Source organism: Mustela erminea, unplaced genomic scaffold (assembly GCF_009829155.1).
Source record: "Mustela erminea isolate mMusErm1 unplaced genomic scaffold, mMusErm1.Pri scaffold_37_arrow_ctg1, whole genome shotgun sequence".
In the NCBI taxonomy this organism is placed as follows: domain Eukaryota; kingdom Metazoa; phylum Chordata; class Mammalia; order Carnivora; family Mustelidae; genus Mustela; species Mustela erminea.
In genome coordinates, this window is record NW_022476397.1 from 1 (window position 1) to 22,950 (window position 22,950).

The 22,950-nt window shown below is 51.0% G+C and overlaps 1 long non-coding RNA gene across 1 annotated transcript; it reads right to left on the reverse strand.

Annotated features, from left to right (window-relative positions):
* Positions 1-352: 352 nt before the first annotated feature.
* Positions 353-2,329, reverse strand: LOC116583962. The gene is made up of 3 exons (XR_004282985.1): positions 2,308-2,329; positions 1,073-1,075; positions 353-440 (listed from the first exon to the last, which is right to left on the reverse strand). It is a non-coding gene; the product is annotated as an uncharacterized LOC116583962 (long non-coding RNA).
* Between the last annotated feature and the right edge of the window lie 20,621 nt (positions 2,330-22,950).

Sequence of the window (22,950 nt, forward strand, 5' to 3'; positions counted from 1 at the left end):
TACAATTCCATCTTCACCCGAATCGTCCCCGAGCCATCTTGATAGGGAATTCTGGATCCACAACGCAGCATTCTAACTTCCCCATATAAAGAAGAAGTGTTTGGTAACTCTGCCCATAACCTTCTCTGGCCAATAGTGCTGCGTCTGACAGAGCCTGAGCCCTAACCTAGTGTCAGCCACCCAGAGAGCGGGACCCATATCTAGCATGTGAGACCGGCCATGGCCCAAGTCCGTCCTCTCTACCCATTCTTGTTATTCAGGCATGTCCCCTGACCTTTGCTGGAATCCCTGCCAATGTGGGAACCTGAAGCACAATAGAAAACTGCTCCTTCACCATGGCAGAAATCATGGCTGTTGGGATGGGTGTCCAACCCTCAGAGTGGGAGCCTGCTGAATGGCCAATGAGACCACGCCCACTCCTGAGGGCTGCCCTGGGCACACTCACTATGACCCTCAGCCTGAGTATGCTTTCAAACATGCACTCTCAGTTGCACCACAGGATCCCTCATTGCACATCTGGGACTCCCCTAGGCCCAAATCCTAACCCTTGGTGGGATTTTCCAAGCACTCAGACCCAGAGCCCATTTCTGGAATCCCTGTTTTGGGGCACCCCTAATATGAAAAACAGCACTCTTCTCTTCCCCCAAAATGTCACCCAACTATTGATAACCACCAGCATCCTTAGAGGGAAAAAAATTCTCCCATGGACTCATGAGACCAGACCTGCATTCTGAGGTCATCCTGGACACACAATCAGATATAAAAGCCTATGCTTGTGCCTTTGAGTCACCCTAATTACAGTTCTGATGAGTTGCCCTCCAGGTCTAAGCATTGGGCCTGTGAACACCTCGCCACTAACCCTAACCCGAGTTTGTGTTTGCAGACTTCTCTCCAAAAACCATAGCTCACATGCCCTCCAGGAAGGGGTCTCTGGAGCTACACCACTGGACTGGGCCTCTCATCCCCAAGGAAACTGTGCCCGGCACATAGCTCAAAACCTCCAGATTAGTAGAAACCTTCAAGGCCCCTCAGCCCACACCACTATTGGAGGCCGCTCTGAATGCAAATGCACAGTCTGAAACACCCTGATCACCTACGTACAGGCAGACACCCATGTCAATGGTCCTGAGTCAGAAGATAGAAACTGACATGCCCCTAGGACCTTATTCGAACACTAGATTAGGTTTTCAGGCATCTTTCCTCAGAGGCCTGTTCTGGAATACCAAGTTAGGAAACAACATGTGGTCTCTAAGCCACACAACAGAACATATCCTGTGCTCAGAAGGAAACCGTGCTCTTGGACCTGTGTCAAACCCTCAGGGTAGGAGAATCCTGTATGGCACCTTAGCCACCACCAGCACATACTAAGATCTCCCTGGTAACAAACCAGCAAGAGATTGTTCAAGAGATTCCAAGTCAACTCAAGGCCTTGGGACTTTGCCCCAGAGCCACCAGAACGAACCTGCCTTGTTCTTCAGCTGCAATGGCCAATGGAGGTCTGATTTCCAGGCATCCATGCGGGAGAGCTCTGCAACCCAAACTTACCACATGGGGGACCCCGGAGCAAACCAGCCAGGCTCCACCTGTCCAGTAAATGGAAGCTTTGCTATTTGGAGCATCTCACAAGCCTCAGCATGGGAAATCCTCCATGGCCTCTTGACGCCACCTCTTCATTTGTCAGTATTCTTAGACACAAACTCCAGTGTGAGCAAACTTCTGACATCTGCCCTTACTCAGGTGCTGGATGTCTCAAATAAGACATTGCACATTGGAACTACCTTCTGCTTCACACTGAATTTAACCTTAGCTTGGGTTTACAATTCCATCCTCACCCGACTGGTCCCCAAGCCATCTTGATAGGGAATTCTGGAGCTGCTACAAAGCATTCTACCTTTCCCATAGAAAGAAGTGCATGGTGAGTCTGTGCAAAAACCCCACATAAGGTTCAAATGCTCGGCCCTCGAGAGTACCCTGATATATAGGCTTCCCTCGCCACTAGTGCTATATCTGACAGACCCTGAGCCCCGACCTAATGTCAGCCACCCAGAGAGATGGATCCCTATCCATCATGTGAGACCAGCCATGGCCAAAGTCTGTCCTCTCTACCCATTTTAGGTATTCAGACAACTGTCCCGAGACATTTGCTGGAATCACTGCCAATGGAAGACCTTAAGCACAATAGTGAACTGCACCTTCCCCCTGGCAGGAAACCTGGCTTTTGGAAGGGTTGTCCAACACTCAAAGAGGGAGCCAGCTGTATGGGCAATGAGACCACACCCATTCTTGAGGGCCACGCTGGGCACAAACAGGCATTGTGACCCTCAGCCTGAAAATGCTTTCAAATAAGCCCTGTCAGTTGCACCACCAGAATCCTGCATTGCAGACCTGGTATTCCCCTAGGCCTAAATCCTAACCCTTGGTGAATTTTCTAGGCCCCAAGACCCTGAGCCCATCTCTGGAACTCCTGTTTTGGGTCACACCTAAGATGGAAAACAGCACTCTTCCCTTCCCTGAGAAAGCCACCAAACTATTCGGAGCCCCCAGCATCCTCATGAAAAATCTACCCATGAGACCACACCCGCATTGCGAGGCCATCCTGGATACACAATCCAGATAGAAAAGCCTGTGCTACTGCCTTCCAGTCGCCCTAAATACAGTTCCTGATGAGCTGCCCTCCAGGTCTACGCATTTGGCCTACAATTACCTCACCACTAACCCTAACCTGAATTTTTGCAGCATTATTTCCCACAACCATGGCTCACATGCCCTCCAGAATGGGGACTCTGGAGCCACACAGCAGGACTGTGACTGCCCTCCCCAAGGAAACTGTGCCCGTCACAGTTACCCAATCCTACCAGATTAGGGGAAACGTGCAAGGCCTCTGAGCCAACCCCAATATTGACAGCCGCTCTGGATGCAAATGTGCAGTCTCAAACACCCTAATCACCTACATCTAGGCAGATAGCCAATTCAATGGTCCTGAGTCAGAGGATTGAACCTGACATGACCCTAGGACCTCATTGGAATCCTAGATTAGGTTTTCAGGGATCTAACCTCAGGGGCCTGTTTTGGAATACCAACCTATGATACAACATGTGGTCCCTGGGCCACACAGCAGAAGATCTCCTGACCCCGGAAGGAAACTATGCACTTTGACCTGTGCCTAACCCTAAGGTTAGGAGAATCCTGTATGGCACCTTAGCCTCCAGAACATTCTAAGTTCTCCCTCGTAACAAACCAGCATTGTGGCCCATCTGCAAGAGATTCCATGTCAACTCAAGTCCTTGGTAATTCGCCCTAGAGCCACCAGAAGGAACCTACCATGTTCTTCAGCTGCAGTGGTTAATGGAGGTATTGCTTTCCAGGCATCTATGCGGGAGAGCTCTGCTACCCAATCTTTCCACATGGGGGACCCTGGAGCAAAAAACCAGACTCCACCTGTCCAGTGAAAGGAAACATTGCTGTTTGGAGAATCTCACTAGCCTCAGTGTGGTAAATTCTCCATGGCCTCTTGACGCCACTCCTGAATTTGTCTATCATCACAGACTCAAACTGCAGTGTGAGCAAACATACGACATCCTCCCTTACTCATGTGCTGAATATCTTGAATCAGCCACTGCACACTGGAACTGCCTTCCACTTGGCACCGAATTGAACTGTAGCTTCTGTTTACAATTCCATCCTCACCCAAATGGTCCCCAAGCCCTCTTGATAGGGAATTCTGGAGCCACAAAGCAGCATTCTGCATTCCCCATAGAAAAAAAAAAATTGCCTGGTGATTCTGTCCAGAAACCCCACATTAACATCAATAAGCTCGGCCCTCGAGGGAACCCTGATTTATAGGATGCCCTGGCCATTAGTGATGTGTCTAATAGATCCTGAGTCTCTACCTAGTGTCAGTCACTCATAGAGAGGGATCCATATCCAGGATGTGAGAACAGCCATGGCTCAAGTCCATCATCTTTACTCAGCCTTGGTATTCAGGCATCTGTCCCAGACCTTTGCTGGAATCCCTGCCAATGGAGGAACCTGAATCACAATAGAGAACTCCCCCTTCCCCATGGCAGGAAACCCGGCTGTTTATGGGTGTCCAACCCTCAGAGTTGGAGCCAGCTGCATGGCCAATGAGACCACGCCCACTCCTGAGGGCCTCCTTGGGCATACTCATTGTGACCCTCAGCCTGAGCATGCTTTCAAACAAGCCCTCTTAGTTGAACCACCAGGATCCTGAATTGCAGGCCTGGGATGCCCCTAGGCCCATGTCCTAAACCATGGTGGGATTTTCCAAGCACTCAGACCCAGAGCCCATTTCTGGAATCCCTGTTTTGGGGCACCCCTTAGCTGGAAAACAGCACTCTTCCCTTGACTGAAAAAGCCACCCAACTATTCATAGCCGCCAAGATCCTTAGAGAGGAAAAATCTCCCATGGACCCATGAGACCACACCTGCATTCAAAGGCCAGCCTGCACACACAATCCAGATAGAAAAGCCTGTACTTCTGCCTTCGAGTCACCCTAATTTCAGTTCCTGATGAGCTGTGATCCAGGTCTATGCATTGGGTTTGCGATCACATCACCACTAACCCTAAATCGAGTTTGTTTTTGCAGACTTCTCTCCCAAAACCATGGCTCACATGCCCTGCAGTATGGGATTTCAGGAGATGAACCATACGACAGGGCCTGCAACCCCAAGGAAACTGTACCCGTCACAGTGGCCCAAACCCTCCAGATTACGTGAAACTTGCAAGGCCCCTGAGCCCACCCAATTATTGAAGGCCACTCTGGACGCAAATCACAGTTTGAAACACCCTGATAACATACATCCAGGCAGACATCCGAGTCAATGGTCCTGAGTGAGAAGATTTTAACTGACATACTCCTAGGACCTCATTGGAACCCCATATTAGGTTTTTCTGGCATCTGTCCTCAGAGGCCTGTTCTGGAATACCAACTTAGGGTACAATATGTGGTCCCTGAGCCACACAACAAAACATATCCTGTCCCCAGAAGGAAACCGTGCTCTTGGACTTGTGTCAAACCCTCACGTGAGTAGTATCCTGCATGACACCATAGCCACCAGCACATTCTAAGATCTCCTTGGTAACAAACCAGCACTGTGACCCATGTGCAAGAGATTCCAAGTCAATTCAAGGACGTGGTATTTTACCCCGGAACTACCAGAATGAACCTGCCATGTTCTTCAGCTGCAATGGCCAATGGAGGTGTGCTTTCCAGGCATCGATGAGGGAGAATTCTGTGACCCAAGGTTTCCACATGGGGGACCCTGGAGCAAACAAACCAGACTCCACCTGTCCAGTAGAACGAAACCTTTCTATTTGGAGCTCTCAGAAGCCTCAGCATGGGAAATCCTCCATGGCCTCTTGACGCCACCTCTCCATTTGTCAGTCATCATAGACAAAATCTCCAGTGTGAGCAAAAGTCTGACATCCTCCCTTACTCAGATGCTGGATTTCTTGAATAAGCTGCTGCACATTGGAACTGCCTTCTGCTTGGCACTGAATTTAACCATAGCTCTTGTTTACAATTCCATCCTCCCCCTAATGGTCACCAAGACCTCTTGATAGGGAATTCTGAAGCCACAACACAGCATTCTGACTTCCCCATAGAAAGAAGTGCCTGATGAGTCTGCCCAGAAACCTAGATCCATGCAGACAGCCAAGTCAATGCTCCTGAGTCAGAAGATTGAACCTGACATGCCCATAGGACCTCACTGGAAGCCTAGATTAGGTTTTCAGGCATCTGTCCTCAGAGGCCTGATCTGGAATATCAACTTATGATACAGCATGTGGTCCCTGAGCCGCACAGCAGAACATCTCCTGTACCCAGATAGAAACCGTGCTCTTGGACGTGTGTCAAACTCTCAGGTTAGGAGAATTCTGCATGGCACCAAATCCATCAGCACATTCTAATATCTCCCGGGAAACAAACCTGCATTGTGTCCCATCTGCAAGAGATTCCATGTCAATTCAAAGCCATAGTTCTAAGCCCCAGAGCCACCAGAATGAACCTGCCATGTTCTTAAGCTGCATTAGTTGATGGTGGTGTGCTTTCAGAGCTAGAGAGCTCTGCTACACAATCTTTCCACATGGGGGACCCTGGAGCAAAGAAACCAGACTCGCCTGTCCAGTAGAAGGAAAACTTGCTGTTTGGAGCATCTCAAAAACCTCACCATGGGAAATCCTCCATGGTCTCTTGAAGTCACCCCTCCATTTGTCAGTCATCATAGCCACAATCTCTAGGGTGAGCAAACATCTGACATCCGCCCTTACTAAGGTCCTGGATATTTCAAATAAGCCACTGCACACTGGAACTGCCTTCCACTTGGCACTGTATTTAACTGTAGCTTGTGTTTACAATTCCATCCTCACTGTACTGGTTCACAAGCACACTTGATAGGAAATTCTGGAGCCACAACACTGCATTCTGCCTTCTCCATAGGAAGAATAAGTGCCTGGTGGGTCTGCCCAGAAACCCCACATGAAGATCAAAATGCTCAGCCCTCGAGGGATTCCTGATTTAACGCTGCCCTGGCCACTAGTGCTGTGTCTGACAGAGCCTGAGCCCCGACCTAATGTCAGCCATCCAGAGAGTGGCGCCCATATCCAGCATGTGAGAACAGCCATGGCCCAAGTCCGTCATCTCTACACATTCTTGGTATTCATGTCCCCAGGCCTTTGCTGGAGTACCTGCTAATGGGGAACCTGAAGCCCAATAGGAACTCCTCCTTCCCCATGTCAGGTAACCTGACTGTTGGGACTGCTGTTCAATAACCAGAGTTGGAGCCAGCTGCATGGCAATTAAGACAATGCTCACTTCTTCTGACCACTGTTGGCACAAGCAGGCATTGTGAACCTCAGCCTGAGCATGCTTTCATACAAGCCCTCTCAGGTGCACCACCAGGACACCGCATTGCAGGCCTGGTATGCTCCTGGGTCCAAATCTAAACTTTAGTGGGGTTTTCCCAGCGCCCAGAACCAGAGGCAGTCTCTAAACCCTGTTTTGGGGCACACATAATATGGAAAACAGCAATCTTCTCTTCCCCAAAAAAGTCACCAAACTATGGGGAGCCACCAGAAACCATAGAGAGGAAACATCTCCCATGGAACCATGAGACCGACCACACTTGCATTCTGAGACCATCCTGAACACACAATCCAGATAAAAAAAAAATCCTGGGCTACCGCCTTCAAGTCACCCTAATTACAGTTTCTGACAAGCTGTCCTCCATTTGTACACATTGGGCCTGAGATCACCTTGCCACTAACACTAACCAGAGTTTGTGTTTGCAGCCTTCTCTCCCAAAACCATGGCTCACATACTCTCCAGAATGTGGTCTCTGGAGCTACATCAAAGGACTGTGTCTGCTGTCCCCAAGGAAACTATGTCCGTCACAGTTGCCCAAGAACTCCATATAAGAATAAATCTGCAAGGCCCCTGAGCCCATCTCAATATTGGAGGTCACTCTGACTGCAAATGCGTAGTCTGAAATGCCCTGATCACCTATATCCAGACAGACTCCCAACCTAATGTTCCGGAATCAGAAGATTGAACCTGACAAGCCCCTTGGGTCACATTGGAAGCCTAGATTAGGTTTTCAGGCATCTGTCTTCAGAAGCCTGTTCTAGAATAACATCTTATGATACAACATGTGGTCTGTGAACCACACAGCAGAACATCTCCTTTCCCCAGAAGGATACCGTGCTCTTCGACCTGTGTCAAACATGCAGGGTAGGAGAATCCTGCATGGCCCTTTAGCCAGCAGCACATTCAAAGATCTCCCTTGTATCAAACAAGCATTGTGACCCAGATGCAAGAGATTTCATGTCACTCAAGGCCTTGGTGCTTCACCTCAGAGCCACTAGAATGAACCTGTCATGTTCCTCAGCTGTAAGGGTCAATAGAGGTGTGCTTTCCAGGCATCCATGCGGCAGAGCTCTGCTGTCCAAAGTTATCACATGGTGGAACCTCGAGCAAACAAATCAGACTCCACCTGTCCAGAAGAAGGAAACCTTGCTGTTTGGAACATCTCACAAGCCTCAGCGTGGGAAATTCTCCATGGCGTCTTGACGACAGCCCTCTATTTGTTGGTCATCATAGACACAAACTCCAATGTGAGCAAACATCTGACATCTGCTCTTACTCAGGAGCCTGATATCCGAATAAGCCACTGCTTATTGGGACTGCCTTTTGCTTGGTACTGAATAAGAGACAATGCCCACTCAGGATGGGCCGCTGGGCACAAACAGGTATTTTGACCCTCACTCTGAGACCCATTTCCAAGAAGTCACAGTGAGAGCTGGACCAGGACCACACAGAGGGGACCTGTCACGCCCCTAGGCCCAAATCCTAAGCCTTGGTGTGGTTATCCAGGCACCAGGACCTAGAACCATCTCTTTAATCCCTGTTTTGAAAGGAACCCTGATATGGTTAAACACGCTCTCCTCTTCCCCCAGTAAGACACCAAACTCTTGGGTGCCGGGCAGAATCCCTAGAGAGGAAGAATCTCCCATAGACACATGAGGCTGCCTCTCCATTTGGTGGCCATCTTCAAAACACAATCCAGACAGAAAAGCCCTTGCTCCTGCCTTCGAGCCGCCAAATTCCTAATCCCAAGGAGCTGCCCTCAGGGTCTGCAGATTGGGCCTGCCATCACCTCGCCTCTAACTCTTACCCGAGTTAGTGACTAAAGACTTTGGTCCCAAAGCCCTGACCCACTTATGCTCCATGATGGGTTATCCAGAAACACAACACATCACTGGGCCTGCTCTCCAGAGGAAAATCTGCCCATCTCAGTTGCCTAAATCCTCCAGATTATGAGAAACCTGCAAGGCCCTGAGCCCATCCCAATTTCATAGGCCTCTCTGGAGAAATTGCATAGTCTGACACAGACTCAGCACCATCCTCCAGGAAGACATGCAGGTCAATGGTCCTGAGTCCAAAGATTGAACCTTCCATGACCCTAGGACCTCATTGGAACCCTAGCATAGGTTTTCAGGCCTCTGTCCCCAGAGGCCTGTTTTGGAAAACCAACATATGGTCCAACCTGTGGTCCGTGAGCCATACAAGAGAGCCCCACCTGTCCCGAAAAGGAAACCTGGCTCCTGGGACCTGGGTCTAACCATCAGGTAGGAGAATCCTGCATGGCCCCAGGGCCACTGCCACATTATAAAGTGTCCCTGGACACGAAAAAGCATTGTGGAATGTTAGACTGAGAACTACCATCAACGTAGATCTCCTAGTACTTGAAAGAGAGCCAGCGGATCAAGCCGGCCCTGTTCCTCAGCTGCAATGGTAACCTGAAGAAAGCTTCCCAGGCCTCCATTAGGAGAGCTCTGCTATCGAATCCTTCCTTATGGGGGACTCTGGAGCCCTCAAAGCAGACTCCCCCTGTCCTGCAGTAGGACACCTTGCTTTTTGGAGCAGCTCACAAGCTCTAGCTTGGGAAAACTTCCAAGGCTTCTTGAGGCCACCCCACCATTGGTTGGCCATCATGGATACAAACTCCATCATGAGTGGACATCTGACCCTCACGCAAACTCAGGTGCTGGAGATCTCAAAACAACCACTACACATTGGAAGGGCCATGTGCTCGGCCCTGAGCGTGTCTGTGGCTTGAGTTTTCAGACATCCGTCCAAAAACTCCTCCCTAGAAGCCCTCCATATTGGGAATTCTGGAGCCACAATGCAGCCTTCTGCCATCCCACCAGCCCGTTCTCTGACCTCCAGTCAGCTACACAAATAGCGGGCCCCATATCCTGGAGGTGGGTCCTGCCTTGGCCCAAGGACATCATCTCAGACAAACTTGGGTATGCAGGTATCTGTCCCAAAACTTAGCTCAAATTCCTGCCCACAGGGGACCCTGAAGCACAAAAGAGTACTCCTCCTTCCCAAAGACAGGAAAACTGAATGTTCAGATGGTTGTCCAACCCTCAGAGTGGGAGACAAGTGTATGACCCATGAGACCACGCCCACTCAGGATGGGCAGCTGGACACAAACAGGCATTTTGATCCTCAGCCTGAGAACCCTTTCCAGCAAGCCCACTCAGGAGCTGGACCAGGACCCCACAGAGTGGGCCTCTCATGCCCCTAGGCCCAAATCCTAAGCATTGGTGAGTTTATCCAGGCACCAGGACATAGAACCCATCTCTAGAATCCCTATTTGGATGGAGCCCTGACACGGAAAACAGCGCTCTCCTCTTCCCCCAGTAAGACACCAAATTCTTGCGTGCCGGGCAGAATCCCCAGAGAGGAAGAATCTCCTATGGACCCATGACTCCACCTCTCCATTCCTTGGCCATCATAGACTCACAATCCAGACATAAAAGTCTGTGCTCCTGCCTCCCAGCCGCCCGAAACTCCAATCCTGAGGAGCTGCCCTCAGGGTCTGCAGAAACTGGAAATGCCATCACCTCGCCCCTAACTCTTACCTGAGTTTGTGTCTGAAGACTTTAGTCCCAAAGCCCTTACCCATATGCCCTCCAGGCTTAGGCCTCCAGAACAACATCACATCACTGGGCCTTTCTCCTGAGGAAACTCTGCCCATCTCAGTTGCCCAAACCCTCCAGATCAGGAGAGACCTGCAAGGCCCCTGAGCCCACCCCAATTTCATAGGCTGCTCTTGAGAAAAATGCACAGTCTGACACTCAGCACCTACCTCCAATAAGTCACGCAGGTAAATGTCGCTGAGTCCTATGATAGAAACTGCCATGCACCTAGGATCTCATCACAACCCTAGCTTATGTTTTCAGTCCTCTGTCCCCAGAGAACTGTTCTGGAAAACAAACATATGGTCCAACCAGTGGTCCGTGGGCCATCCAAGAGAACCCCATCTGTCCTGAGAAGGAAACCTGACTCCTGGGAACTGGGCCTAATACTCAGGATAGGAGAATCCTGCATGGCCCCAGGGCCACCGTCACATTCTAAGTTCTCCCTGGACACGAAGGAGGATTGGCACCCATTAGACTGAGATAATCCCTCAACGCAGATTACTTGGAACTTGGAACCAAGACAGCAGATCAGACCTGCCCTTTTCCTAGGCTGCAATAGTAAGGCGAATTGGGCTTCCCAGGCCTCCATGCAGAGAGCTGTGCTATCGAATCATTTCATATGGGGTTCCTGGACCTGTCTTAGTGGACTTCCCCCGTCCCACAGTTGGACACCTTGCTATTTGGAGCAGCTCACAAGCTCCATCTTGGGAAAACCTCCAAGGCTTCTCGAGGCCACCCAACCATTCGTTGGCCATCATGGATACAAACTCCAGCGTGAGCAGACATCTGACCCTCGTGGATACTCATGTGCTGGAGATCTCGAAACAACCGCTGCACATTGGAACAGCCATGTGCTCTGCACTGAGCTTAACCGACCTTGTGTTTTCAGACTTATGACACCACATTCCTCGTCTGCAAGCCCTCCATATTGGGAAAATTTGAGCCACAACGCAGCCTACTGACTGCCCAAAAGAAAGAAGAAGTGCCCTATGGGTATTCGCAGAAGCCCGACATGAGGATCCACTAGCACAGCCTTCAATGTCACCCCAATATCATAGGCCTCCCTCTGCAGTAATGCTCTGTCTGACACAGCCCGAGACCGACCTCTTGTCAGCCACCCAGTAGACAGGCCCCATACCCTGCAGGTGAGTCCTGCCTTGGCCCGAGGCCGTCATTTCATTCCAACCTGGGTATACAGATACCTCTTCTAGAACTTTGCTCAAGTTCCTACACATGGGGTCCCTGAAGCACAAAAGAGTACTCCTCCTTCCCAATGGCAGGAAAACTGAATGTTGAGATGGTGTCCAACCCACAGAATGGGAGACAAGTGCATAGCCCATGAGACCACGCCTACTCAGGATGGGCAGCTGGGCACAAAGAGGCATTGTGGCCCTCAGCCTGAGACCCCTTTCCAACAAGCTCCCTCGGAAGCTGGACCAGGAGCCCACAGAGAAGACCTGTCATGCCCCAGGCCCAAATCCTAAGCCTTTGTTGGGTTATCCAGGTGTCCAAACGCAGAACTCATCTCTGGAATTCCTGTTTGGACGGGACCCCTGACACGGAAAACGGCGCTCTCCCCTTCCAACAAAAAGACACCAAAATCTTGGGTGCCTGGCAGAATTCTTAGATAGGTAGAATCATCCAAGGACACATGAGGCTACCTCTCCATTCGGTGGCCATCCTAAACACATAATCCATACAGAAAAGCCTGTGCTCCTGCCTCCCACCCACCCATATTTCAAATCCTGAGGACCTGCCCTCAGGGTCTGCAGATTGGGCATGCCATCACCTTGCCTCTCTTACCCGGGTGTGTGACTGAAGACTTTGGTCCCAAAGCCCTGACCCACATGCTCTCCAGGAAGGGGCCTCAGGACCACAGCACATCACTGGGCCTGGTCTCCAGAGAAAAGTCTGCCCGTCTCAGTTGCCTAAATCCTCCAGATTATGAGAAACCTGCAAAGCCCCTGAGCCCACCCCAAATTCATAGGCTGCTCTGAGGAAATGCACAGTCTGACACAGCCTCAGAACCTACCTTCAGGAAGACAGGCAGGTCAATGGCACTGAGTCCGAAGATTGAACCTGCCATGCCCCAGGACTGCATCAGAACCCTAGCTAAGTTTTTAAGGCATCTGTTCCCAGAGGCCTGTTCTTGAAATCCAACATATGGTCCAACATGTGGTGTGTGAGCCATACAAGAGAACCCCACCTGTCCCGAGAAGGAAACCTGGTTACTGGGAACTGGGGCTAATCCTAAGGTAGGAGAATCCTGCACGGCCCCAGAGCCACCGCCATATTCTAAGTTCTCCCTGGACATCAAGCAGCATCAGGACCCATTAGACTGAGAACTTCCATCAAAACAGATCACTTGGAAATTGGAATCAGAGCCAGGGAATCAAGCCTTCCCTGTTCCTCGGCTGCAATGGTAATGCGAGGTGGGCTCCCAGGCCTCCATTCAGAGAGCTCTGCTATGGAATATTTCCATATGGGGGACCCTGGAGACCTCAAAGTTGACTTCCCCTGTCCCGCAGTAGGACACCTTGCTGATTGGAGTAGCTCAAAAGCCCCAGCTTGGGAAAATCTCCAAGGCTTCTTGAGGCCACCCCAATATTCATTGGCCATCATGGTTACAAACTCCAGTGTGAGCAGACATCTGACCCTCGTGCATATTCAGGTACTGGAGATCTCGAAACAACCGCTACACTTTGGAACGGCCATGTGTTCAGCATTGAGCTTACCCATAGCTTGTGTTTTCAAACTTCTGTCCTCACCCTTCTCACCTGAAAGCCATCCGTATTGGGAATTCTGGAGCCATAATGCAGCCTTCCAACTGCTCACCAGAAAGAAGAAGAGCCCTATGGGTCTGCGCAGAAACCTCACATGAGGATCCAGCTGCACGGCTCTCAACAGCACCCCATTATCATAGGCCGCCCTCGGCACGAATGCTCTGTCTCACACAGCTTGAGTCCCGACCTCCTGTCAGCAGGCCGTCATATCGAAGCAACCTGGGTATTCAGATACCTGTCCCAGAATGTAGAACAAATTCTTGCCCACAGGTGACCCTGAAGCACAAAAGAGTACTTCTCCTTCCCCATGGCAGGAAAACTTAATGTTGAGATGGCTGTCCAACCCTCCTAGTTGGAGCCAGGTGCATAGCCCATGAGATCATGCCCACTCAGAATGGGCAGCTGGGCACAAACAGGCATTGTGACCCTAAGCCTGAGACCTCTTTCCAACAAGCCCCCTTGGAAGCTGGACCCGGAGCCCACAGAGCAGGCCTATCAGGCCCCAAGGCCCAAATCCTAAGGCTTGGTGGGGTTATCCAGTCTCCCCAAACCATATCCCATCTCTGGATTGCCTGTTTGGATGGGATCCCTGACACGGAAAACCACACTCTCTCCTGCCTCCAGAAAGACACCAAACTTTGGGTGTTAGTAAGAATCCACGGAGAGGTAGAATCTCCCATGGAACTATGAGAACACCTCTCCATTCCTTGGCCATCCTGGACGCCCAATCCAGACAGAAAAGCCTGTGGTCCTGCCTCCCAGCCGTCAGAATTTCAAATCCTGAGGAGCTGCCCCCAGGGTCTGCAGATTGGGAATGCCATCACCTCGCACCTAAGTCGTACCCGAGTTTGTGTCTGAAGACTTTGGTCCTAAAGACCTGACCCACATGCCTTTCAGGATGGGATCTTCAGAACCACACCACATAACTGGGCAAGCTCTCCTGAGGAAAATCTGCCTGTCCCAGTTTCCCAAAACCTCCAGATTAGGAAAAACCTGCAAGGCACCTAAGCCCAACTCAGTTTCATAGGCCGCTCTGGAAAAAATACACAGTATGACACTGACTCAGAACATACCTCCAGGAAGACACGCATGCCAATGGGAAGGGATGAATTGCCTAAAACCATGGTGGGTCCAATGGACCAGCTCTCTCAGTGTCTGTCAGAAGGTCTGGGCTCAGGCTATGTAAGACAAAGCTTTAGTGCTTAGGGTAGCCTATGCAATTGGGTGTGGCTGAGGGCCGAGCAGGATGATCCTCATTTGGCGTTTCTGGGCAAAGCCATAGACAATGTTTTTCTTCTGGTGGGCAGGCAGAGTGCTTTGTTGTGGCACCAGTATTCCCAATCAGGAGGGCTTGTGTGCCAGGAATGTGAGGACGGAAGTCTGAAAACACAAGCTAGCATGAGGTTTGGGGCCGAGGGCACGGCAGGCCCACAATGCAGAGGCCGAATCAAGATCTCCTGCATCTCAAGTCAGGGTGAGGATCAGATGTTGGTTGAGGCTGGTGTTTGTGTCCACGATGGCCCCTTCATGAAGCGGGGGCCTCATGAGGCCAAGGAGGTTTACCCACGCTAAGTTTGTGAGTTGCTCCAAACCACAAGGTTTCCTTCTGCAGGTCAGTCGAGTCCTGTTGGATGTCTCCAGGACATCCCATACGGAAGGACTGGAGAGCAGGGTTCGAAGGATGGATGCCTGTACAGCATATCTCGCATTCCCATTGGCTGTTAGTGACAAGACATGTTTGAACTGCTGGCTCTGGGGTGAGCTACCCAGGGGGTGATTTGAGATGAACTCTCCTGAGGATGGGTCATAATGTGGGTTTGTGTCCATGGAGACCTTGGAATGTGCTGGTGGCTCGGGGCCCTGCAGAATTTGCTTACTCAAAGGGTTTGATACAGCTCCAATAAGAAAGCTCCCCATGTGGAGACGAAAGAGGTTCTGTTTGGTGCCTCAGAAAAGCCCCGGATGCTGGTCTTTGAAACCAGTTCTCTGAGGAGAGACACCTGGAAACCAAAGCTAGGATTCAGATTAGGGCCTAGGGGCCTGACCATTTCAATTTTCTGTCTCTGGGGACACTGTCTTAGTGTCTACATGGAGATAGTTGCTCAGCTAGTGTCAGATGCCCCTCTTAGTCCAGGGTGGCCTACACTATTGGGATGGCCTCGGGGGACTTGGAGGTTTCTCCTAATCTGTAGCGTTGTAGACAGTGGATTGGGCACAGTTTCCTTGGAGAGGACAGGCACAGTCCTTCGGTGTGGATTCAGAGGCCCTAGCCTAGAGGGTGTGTGGGTCCGGGCTGTGGGCACAGATGTCTGAAAACACAAACTCGGCTAAGGTGTTGCACCAAGGGTATGGCAGGCTGGATCTACAGACTGTGAGGGGAGCTCCTTGGCTATTGAAAGAAGGGCGACTGGAAGGTGGTCCTTCAGGCTTTTGACTCTGGATGTTGTGTCCAGGATAGCCGTGGATTGTAGGGGTGGCCTCAGGGCTATGAACGAGTCTCCCTCTCTCAGGATTTGGCCCAGCTCCTAAGAGTTTGGTGTCATTTTGTGGGAAGGGTGGAGTCCTGTTGTCTGTCTCAGGTGTCTCTCCAAGAGAGGCATTCCAGAGCAGAGCCCCGGGTATGGGTGACTAAAAATCTCGAACTCAGGTGCGGATTGGGAGCATAGGGGCTTGGCAAGCCTCATGTGTGGGCTCTTGGTCCAGGACCAGAGAGGCCTTACTTCGACATGGGGCTCACACTGAAGGTCACAATGCGAGTTTGTGCCGAAGTCGGCACTCAAGTTTGGGCGTGGCTTCAGGGGCTATGAAGGTTTCTCCTACCCTGAAGGTGTGACTCCATGTCAACAGCAAGCTTTATAGCCATGGAGAAGGAGGAGTTCTGATTTGTGCTTCAGGTACCCACCTGTGGAGGGATTTGATATAATGTCTAGGTTCATATGTCTGAAAACCCATTTTGGGAAGACATGACAGCCTAAGCCCATGGCGTGTCCAATGTGCTGGGTGGGCGGCCAGCGCTCTCCTTGTCTGTTGGGACGTCTGGCCTCAGGATGTGTCAGACAGAGCATTAGTGCACAGAGCAGCCTATCCAATTGGGGTGTGGTTGAGGCCCAAGCAGGTTGATCCTCATTTGGGGTTTCTGGAGAGCTCCATAGGGCAACATTTTTCTTCTGGTGGACAGGCAGGCGGCTGCGTTGTGGTTCTGGAATTCGCAGTCTGGAGGCCTTGTTTGCCAGGAGTGTGAGGAAGGAAGTCTGAAAACACAAGCTAGCATTAGGTTTGGGGCCAAGGGCACGGCAGGCCCACTATGCAGAGGCTGAATCGAGATATCCTGCATCTGAGGTCAGGGTGAGGATCAGACGTTGCCTCAGGCTGGAGTTTGTGTCCATGATGGCCCCTTCCTTGAGGGGGTTGGGGCATCATGAGGCCAGGGAGGTTTCCCTATGCTGGGAGTTGTGAGCTGCTCCAAACCTCAAGGTTTCCTTCTGCAGGACACTCGAGTCCTATTGGATGGTTCCAGTACTCCCCATACGGAAAGATTCGAGAGCAGGGGTCTAAGCATGGATGCTTGGATACGCCACCTCACATTCCCATTGGCTGGTCGGGACAAGGCAGGCTCAATTTTCGGGCTCTGGGGCTAGCTACCCAGACGGCTGAGTTGAAATGGACTCTCCTAAGGATGGGTCATAATATGGGTTGGTGGCCATGGAGACCTTAGAATATGGCGTTGGCTCAGTGTCTCTGCATGATTCTCCAACCTGAAGTGTTTGACACAGCTCCAACAAGGAAGTCTCCCATATGGAGACGAGTGGTGTTCTGTTTCGTGCCTCAGGGAAGCCCCATATGATGGTCTTCGAACCCAGGCCTCTGAGGAGTGTCACCTGGATACCAAAGCAAGAGTTCAGATTAGGGCTTAGGGGCCTGTCCGGTTCAATCTTCTGTCTCTGTGTACATCTGTATGCCTGTCTGTGTGGAGGTAGTTTCTCAGCTTGTGTCAGAATGCCCCTGTTTGTCCAGGGCGGCTTACAGTAGTGGGATGTCCTCAGGGGCCTTGAGGTTTCTCCTATTCTGTAGAGTTGTGGCCAATGGAATGGGCACAGTTTCCTAGGAGAGAGCAGGCACAGTCCTGTCTCTGTTGTATAGCTAAAGAGGACTCAGCCTGGAGGGTGTGTGGGCCAGGGCTGTGGGGACAGACTTCCGAAAACACTAACTCAGCTAATGTTTGGGGCCGAGGTTATGGCAGGCCTGATCTACAGTTTGTGGGGGGAGCTTTTCTGGATACGAAAGGAGGGCGAGTGGGAGGTGGTCACTCAGGCTTTTGTCTCTGAATGTTGTGTCCACGATGGCTGTTTAATGTAGGGGTAGCCTCATGGACCATGGAAAAGTCCCCCTCTCTGGTGATTTTCCCAGCTCCCAAGAGTTTGGTGTCATTTTGTGGGAAAGGAGGAGTCCTGTGTTCTGCCTCGGGTGTCCCTCCAGTAGAGGAATTCTTGAGCAGAGCAGTGGGTACTGACAACTGGATATTCCGCCCTCTGGTTAGGCCTGGGGGCCTAAAGGCATGGCAAGACCCATATGTGAGCTCTTGGTCCAGCCACTGAGGGGCGTTACTTGATTTTAGGACTCACACTGAGGGTCATAATGCCTGTTTGTGCCCAAGGCTGCCCTCAAGTATGGGCGTGGCCTCATGGGCCATGCAAGTTTCTCCTACAGTGAAGGTTTGACTCCCTGCTAACAGCAAGGTTTCCTGCCATGGGGAAGGAGTAGTTCTGATTTCTGCATCACGTACATCCCTGGGCAGTGATTATAGATAAGGTATAAGTTCTGAAGCCCGAATACCGATGGTTGGAAGTGATGATGACCTAAGGCCCTGACAGGTCCGATGTGCTCAGTGTGCGGTCAGCTATCTGGGTGTCGATCGGGAAGTCGGTTCTCAGGCTGTGTCATTCAAGGCTTTAGTGCCCAGGGTAGACGGTGTCATTGGGATACAGTTAAGTGGCGTGCAGGTTGATCTTCATTTGGTGTTTCTGGGTAGCCACTTAGGGCAATGTATTTGTTCTGGAGGACAGGCAGAGTGCTGCATTGTGGCTCCGAAATTCCCAAACTGGAGGGCTTGTGGGCCAGCAGTGTGAGGACGGAAGTCTGAGAACACAAGGTGGGCTTAGGTTTTGGGGCGAGGGCATGGAAGGCACACTCTGAAGAGCTGAATTGAGATCTCCTGGATCTGAAGTCAGGGCGAGGATCAGACATTTGCTCAGGTTGGAGTGTCTGTCCATGATCCCCATCCTGAAGCGGGGAGGCATCATGAGGCCATGGAGGGTTTCCCATGATGAGAGTTATGAAATGCACCAATCCACAAGGATTCATCTGCGGGACAGTCGAGACCTGTTGGAAGGCTCCAGGACGTCCCATAAGGACCGATGCAAGAGCAGGGTTCTAAGGATGGATGCCTGGAGAGCCCGCCTTGCATTCTAATTTTCTCATAGCAACAAGGCATGTTTGATATGCTGGCTCTGGGGGAACAACTGAGGGGACTGAGTTGAAATGGACTCTCCTGAGGATGGGTCATCATTTGGGTTAGTGTCCATGAATAACTTGGAATGGGGCTGGGGATCTGGGGACCTGAAGTTATCTCCTAAATGGAGCTTTTGACACAGCTCCAAAGAGCAAGTTTCCCATGTGGAGAGGAGATTTGTTCTGATTGATACCTCCGAAAACCCCCATATGCTGGTATTGGAAACCAGTCCTCTGAGGAGAGATGCCTGGAAACAAAAGCAATGGATCTGATTAGGGCCTAGGTGCCTGTCCTGTTCAACCTTCTTCTCTGTGGATATCTGTCTACATTTCTGATGGGAGGTAGTTGCTCCACTTGTGTCAGATAGCCCCTCTTTGTCTTGGGTGGCCTACACTGTTGGGATGGCCTCAGGTACTTTGGAATGTTCTCCTAATATCTAGGGTTGTCACCAATGGAAAGGGCAGGATTCCCTTGGAGAAGCAGGCACAGTCCTGAGGTGTGGTTCCAGGGGCCCCAGCCTGGAGGATGTGTGGACCAGGACTGTGGGTACAGAAGTCTGAAACTCAAACTCGCCTTATATTTTTGGACGAAAGTATGGCAGGCCAGATCTACAGACTGTGAGAAGAATTTTTCAGGCTATGAACAAAGGGCGAGAGTGAGGTGCTTTCTCAGGCTTATGTCTCTGGATTTGTTGCCAACGGTGACTGTGAAATGTCGGTGTGGACTTATGGGCCATGGACGAGTCACCCTCTAACCCTAGCCCTGGCAGGTCCAATATGCTCCGTGTGCGGCCAGCTGTCTGGGAGTCGGTCAGGACGTCCAGGACCAGGCTGTGTCAGACAGGGCATTAGTGCCGAGGCTAGACTGTATAATTGGGGTACAGTCGAGTGTCATGCAGGCTTATCCTCATTTGGAGTTTCTGGTTAGCCCCATTAGGCAACGTTTTTCTTCTGGAGGGCAGGCAGTATGCTGCATTGTTGCTCTGGAATTCCCAAACTGGAGGGCTTGTGGGCCATGAGTGTGAGGATGGAAGTCTTAGAACACAAGATAGGCTTAGGTTTCAGGGCGAGGGCACGGCAGGCACCCTCTTTAGAGCTGAATGGAGATCTGGTGCATCTGAAGTCAGGGCGAGGATCAGACGTTGTGCTGGATGGTCTCACTAGGCCATGGAAGTTTTCCAACAATGTGAGTTTTGAGAACCTCCAAAGCAAAAGGATTCCTTCTGTGGAACCATCGAGACCTGTTGAATGAATCCAGGATGTCCCATATGGAAGAAATCCAGAGCAGGGTTCTAAGGATGGATGCCTGGGCAGCCTGCCTCCCATTCCAGTTGTCTTCTAGTGACAAGGCATGTTCGATCTGCTGGATCTGGGGAAGCAACTGAGGGGGCTGAGTTGAAATGGACTTTCCTGAGGATGGGACATAATGTGGGTTTGAGTCTATGGAGACCTTGGAATGGGGAGGTCCCTATGGTGCCTTGAAGGATTCTCATAACCAGAGGTTTTTACACAGATCCGAAGAGCAAGTTTCCCATGTGGAGATGATATTTGTTTTGATTGGTGCCTCAGGAAAACCCCATATGCTGGTATAGGAAACCAGACCTCTGAGGAGAGATGCCTGGAAACCAAAGCAATGGATCCGTCTAGGGACTAGGGGCCTGTCTCCGTCAAACCTCTTCTCTGGGGACATCTGTCTTCACGTCTGAGTGGAGGTAGTTGGTCAGCTTGTGTCAGATTGCCCCTGTTTGTTCGGGCGGCCTACACTATTGGGATGGCCTCAGGGAATTTGGAGGTTTCTCTTATCCTGTAGGGTTGTGGCCAATGGAATGGGCATAATTCCCTTGGAGAGGGCAGGCATAATCCTGAGGTGTGGCTCCAGGGGCCCCAGACTGGAGGGTGTGTGGGGCAGGGCTTTGGGGACAGAACTCTGAAAACACAAACTCGGCTTATGTCTGGGGACGTAGGTATGGCAGGCCAAATATACAGACCGTGAGGAGAACTCTTCGGGATGTGAGCAAATGGTGAATGTGAGGCACTTGCTCAGGCTTTTGTCTCTGGATTTTGTGTCAAAAATCCCACGGAATGACTGGGTGGCCTCATGGGCCATGGACGAGTCTCCCTCTCTGGAGATGTGGCCCAATCCTAAGAGTTTCGGGTCATTCTGTGGGACAGAAGGAGTCCTTTCTGTTTTTTGTTTGTTTTTTTTTTTTTGTTTTACCTCAGGTATCCCAACAAAATAGGGATTCCAGAGCATATCCCTAGAAAGGGGAGACTGGACAACCCTTCCTCTGGTTGAGATTGGGGGTCTAGGGGCATGGAAGCCCCATGTGCGGGCTCTTGGTCCAGCCAGTGAGAGGGCTTACTTGAAGGCAAGGCTCACGCTGAGGGTCACAATGCCTGTTTGTGCCCAATGCGGCCCTCAAGCATGGGCAGGGCCTCACAGGCTAAGTTGGTTTCTCCTAAACTGAACATTGGACAACATGCCAACCACAAGGTTTCTGGACATGGAGAAGGAGGAGTTCTGATTTCTGCATCATGGTCACCCCTGGGCAGTGAGTGGAGATAAGGTCTAAATTTAGAAGCCTGAAACCCAAGGTTGGGAATAAATGTCGACCTACAGCCATGGCGGGTCTGATGTCTTCAGTGTGCGGTCAGCTCTCTGGGAGTCGTTCGGGACGTCCAGGCTCAGGCAATGTCAGACAGGGCATTAGTGCCCAGGGTAGACTGTATAATTGGGGTACAGTTGAGTGGTGTGCAGGTTTATCCTCATTTGGGGTTTCTGGGAAGCCCCATAGGGCAAGGCTTTTCTTCTGCAGGGCAGGCATAATGCTTCATTGTGGCTCTGGAATTTCCAAACTGGAAGGCATGTGGGCAAGGAGTGTAAGGATGGAAGTCTGAGAAGACAAGCTAAGCTTATGTTTCGGGGAGAGGACACGGCAGGCAGCCTCTGCAGAGCTGATTGGAGATCTCGTGCATATGAAGTCAGGGTGAGGATCCGACATTGTGCTTGTTGGAGTTTCTGTCCATGATGGCCCCTTCATGAAGAGGAAGCATCTCACGAGGCCATGGAGGTTTTCCCAAGATGGGAGTTGTCAGATGCTCCAAACTGCAAGAATTCCTTCTGCAGGACAGTCGAGACCTGTTGGATGGCTCCAGGACATCCCATATGGAAGAACTCCAGAGGAGGGATCTAAGATAGAAGCCTGGGCAGCCCACCTCCCATTCCAGTTGTCTCTTAGTGACAAGGCAGATTTGATCTGCTGGCTCTAGGGGAGCAACCGTGGGGCTGCGTTGAAATGGACTCTCCTGAGGATGGGTCATAATGTGGGTTTGTGTGCATGGAGACCTTGGAATGGGGTGGTGGCTACGGGGCTTGAAGTATTCTCTTAACTAGAGGTTTTTACACAGCTCCAAAGGGCAAGTTTCCCATGTGGAGATGATATTTGTTCTGACTGGTGCATCAAGATATCCCTATGTGCTGTTATTGGAATGCAGGCCTCTGAGGAGAGATGCCTGGAAACCAAAGCAATGGATCTGATTAGGGCCTAGGGTTCTGTCTGGTTCGATCTTCTTCTCTGGAGACATATGTCTACAGGTATGAGTAGAGTTAGTTGTTCAGCTGGCGTCAGACCTCTCCTGTTAGTCCCAGGTGGCCTACACTATTGGGATGGCCTCAGGGAATTTGGAGGTTTCTCCTAATCTGCAGGGTTGTGGCCAATCTAATGGGCATAATTGCCATGGAGAGGTCAGGCACAGTCCTGAGGTGTGGCTCCAGAGTCCACAGCCTGAAGGGTGTGTTCCAGGGTTGTGGGAACAGAAGTCTGAAAACACAAACTCGGCTTAGGTTTGGGGATGTATGTATTGCAGGCCTTATCTACAGACCATGAGGAGAACTCTTCAGGATATGAAGAAAGGACGAGTGTGAGGCACTTGCTCAGGCTTTTGTCTCTGGATTGTGTCAATGATGGAGTGGTATGTCTGTGTGGCCTCATGGGATATGGAGGAGTCTCCCTCTCTGGGGATTGGGCGCAATCTTAAGAGTTTGAGGTCATTTTGTGTGATGGGATGAGTCCTCTCTGTTTTGTTACCTTAGGTGTCCCACCAAAAGAGGGATTCCAGAACAGAGCCCTGGGGACGGGCGACTGGACAACC